The sequence below is a fragment of the Peromyscus maniculatus genome, chromosome 1 (assembly GCF_049852395.1).
Source record: "Peromyscus maniculatus bairdii isolate BWxNUB_F1_BW_parent chromosome 1, HU_Pman_BW_mat_3.1, whole genome shotgun sequence".
In the NCBI taxonomy this organism is placed as follows: Eukaryota; Metazoa; Chordata; class Mammalia; order Rodentia; family Cricetidae; genus Peromyscus; species Peromyscus maniculatus.
The window spans coordinates 118,944,861-118,948,888 of NC_134852.1; positions in this window are offsets into that span (position 1 = coordinate 118,944,861).

The following is a 4,028-nucleotide window of genomic DNA, read 5'->3' on the forward strand; positions in this document are numbered from 1 at the left end:
GTACAGAGGTCAGAGGAAGATGTTGGGTGTCCTCTTCTATCATTATATGTCTTATTCCCTTTCGGAAGGATCTCTCACTAAACCTGGAGTTTAGGTTGGGAGACAGCAAGAGTTCCCAATCCTGTCTATGTCCCCCCACCTAGTACCAGGGTTATAGGTATGTTTACAGTCACACCCAGCTTTTATTTTTTTTTAAATATTTATTTATTTATTTATTTATTATGTATACAGTGTTCTGTCTGCGTGCATGCCTGCAGATCAGAAGAGGGCGCCAGATCTCATTACAGATGGTTGTGGGCCATCATGTGGTTGCTGGAAGTTGAACTCAGGACCTCTGGAAGAACAGCCAGTGCTCTTAACTGCTGAGCTATCTCTCCAGCCCCCAATTTTTTGTTTTGTTTTGTTTTCAAGACAGTGTTTCTCCATGTAGTTTTTGGTGCCTGTCCTGGATCTCGCTCTGTAGACCAGGCTGGCCTCAAACTCACAGAGATCCCTCTGCTTCTGCCTCCCGAGTGCTGGGATTAAAGGTGTGCACCACCAACGCCCGCACACCCAGCTTTTTAGGTGGGTGATAGGGGTTCAAACTCAGGCCCTTGTGCTTGTACAGCAAGGGCTTTTCCCAGTGAGCCATCTCCCCAGCCACACTGGGTATGATGTGTAGTCATTAAAAGATGTTTTTATGCGTATGAGTGTTTTGTCTGCATTTGTGTCTGTATATTACGTGCATGCCTACAGAGGCCAGAAAAGGGTGTCAGATCCCCCGAACTGGAACCACAGGAAGTTGTGATCTATCATGTGGGGGCTGGGAACGGAATCTGAGTTCTCTGCAAGAGCACCACTGAGCCATCTCTTCAGCCCCTTGGTAGGTCATCTTGACTGTTAATGTGATTATATCTGAAATCATTTAAGAGACACACCTATGAGTGGGTCTGTGCGAGCATTTCCAGGAAGGATTAACCAAATAGGAAAGAATGCCCTTCACAGTGGGCAGCATCTGCTGGCAGTGGCCCAGACACACAGAGGTCCTCAGGAAAAGTAGAAATGCTTACTTGCCCTTGCCTTTAAAAAATGATTTTAAATATTTTTTATTATGTGTAGGTGTGTATCTGCATATGAGTGTGTATACACTGGAGCTGGAGTTACAGACAATTCTGAGCCACCTGATGTGGGTCCTGGGAACTGAACTTAGGTTCTCTGGAGGGAGCGCTGCATGTGCCCTTGGACTACTGGGCCATCCCTCCTGCCCACTTTCCCTTCTTGCTGGTAAGTGTGTCTCTCCTGGTGCTGCTGCTGTTATCACCATCCTTTCCTGCCATCAGAACTCAGTGTGTGGCTTTCCTATGTGGACTGAAGACTGGTGACTCTCCAGGAATCCCCCAGGCCTTCAGCACCAGGTTGGGACTGTCAAAGCATCCAGCTACCAGGTTCTCAGCTTCTCCCGAATTCAGACATTCACTGTTAAACTACTCAGCCCTATTGTGTAAGCCAATGTAATAACCCCCCTCTGTGATATATGGTCATCTTATTAGTTCTGCTCCTCCAGGGAACCGGGAAAAGACTCAAGGAAAGTTCAGCTCTTCATCCCCTGCTGTTCCTTAGGGATCAGATGTTCCTCTTTTTATACACACCTGTGGTGATATTGTGTTCCCCAAAATATTGTGCACCCTAGTAAACTTATCTGGGGTCAGAGACAGAACAGCCATTAGATACAAAGCCTAGAAAATGGGGCACTCACACCTTTAATCCTAGCATTCCAGAGGCAGAAATCCATGTGTTCAAGGATTCAGCCAAGCGTGGTGACTCACGCCTTTAATCCCAGAAAGCAAGCCTTTAATCCCATGGAGTGATGGTAGAAAGCAGAAAGGTATATAAGGCGTGAGGACCAGAAACTAGAAGCATTTGGCTGGTTAAACTTTTAGGTTTTGAGCAGCACAGTTCAGCTGAGAGCCATTCAGATATGAGGACACAGAGGCTTCCAGTCTGAGGAAACAAGATCAGCTGAGAAGTTGGCCAAGTGAGGTTGGCTGTGGCTTGTTCTGCTTTTCTGATCTTCTAGCATTCACCCCAATAACTGGCCCTGGGTTTGATCTTATTAATAAGACCTGTTAAGATTCCTGCTACACACACCCATCTACCCCTCAAGCTTCAAAGAGATCCTGGGATCTGAAGTCTCCAAATTGACTAACTGCTTCCTCTATGCTCCTCTCAAAGTGGACCACTGTTATAATTGCCATGTGTAGGGGCTTAGCCACCCCAGGAAGGCAGATGCCCAACATCAGCCTTTGCTCACCAAGATCCCCTTTTGAAACACTGCTTGAGCCAAGATGGAAAGCAGCACTTACGCTAACTACATCGCCTTCTTGTTATTGGACTTGATTCAACAGGGTGGCTATAATTATTATGCATCATTTTATAGATTTAAATTTCTTAGTTACATTTAGCCAAAGATTGATAACTACTGTCCACCTTGATTTATACCATAGACTATTATGTTAGTAATGTTCTCATGATATGACAAGAAAATAAAAACAACTTAAGGAAGGAAGAGTTTGCTTGGCTCACGGTTTGAAGGGACACACTGCATGGTGAAAGGGAAGGCCGGGCAGCAGAAATTGAGGAGGCTGGCCACATTGTGTTCAGTTCACTCTCTCCTTTTTCCCCTTTTTATTAACTCAGGACCCCTGCCCGTGGGATGGTGCCACTGCACGCAGGGTGAGTGAAGTCCCCCTCCTCACTTTGAACTCTCTGGAAACACCTCCATATTCAAGATTAGAGCGATGTCCCTAGGTGATTCTAAGTCCAGTCAAGTTGACAATGAAGACTGACCATCACAGGTGCCCTTCTGGAGTATTTCTCATGCCTTTTCCTCCTTCCACTGTGGGCCACGGACAACGTCTCTACTCTGAGCACTGGTTGGGCAACATAAAGGTGAAGAGAAGACATTGTGGTTTCTAGGTGGCTGAGGGGACAGATGTGAGTGCAAGAAACAGATCTGAATTCCAGACACACATTAAGAAGCACACACAGGCTGGGCGGTGGTGGCACACGCTTTAATCCCAGCACTCAGGAGGCAGAGGGAGGTGGATCTCTGTGAGTCTGAGGCCAGCCTGGGCTACAGAGTAAGTTCCAGGAAAGGCACAAAGCTACACAGAGAAACCCTGTCTCTAAAAACCAAAAAACAAAAGAAGCACACACATACATGTACATGAGCACACAAACACTAACATACACAAACATATCATTGCACATACAAGCATGAATACACAAACATACACATACATGAACAAATACAAAGAGCATACATGTGCATGTACATACACACATGAATGCACACACAAATGTACATGCATACACATGGAAACACAAAATGCACATATACATAGATACACATAGAAACATGCACAGGTATGCACACATGCACATGTGTGTACACACAAGTATACACCTGAACACATTCAGGCAAATATGCATGCATATACATACATACATATACACAAGCACAGCACACATGCACACATTCATAAAAATGGGTATATACTGGCAAATATATGTAGATACACACCTATATATATGTAAACACATGCTTACACTACTTAAAACACATACATGCACACATATATGTAGACAAGCACACACCTACATGCACTACAAACATACATATACACACATTAATGCATACAAATGTGCAAACACATGCATATACACATGAAAACACATACTTACAGATTCATTCGCAAACATACAATACACACAAGTGAAAACATGCACCAAAACAAAAACACACATGATCACACAAACACATATGCACACTTAGCTTCAAATACACATAAGTTGAGTCATGAACACACATGCTAATACACATATAAGCACACATGCATGCATGCACTTACATGTGTGAGCATATGCATACATGAACACACACACAAACACTTGGACACACTAATTCATGCAAACAAACACTTGCACACATGCATACACACATGTGCACAGAGACATACTCAAACACACATATGCACACCTATTCATAC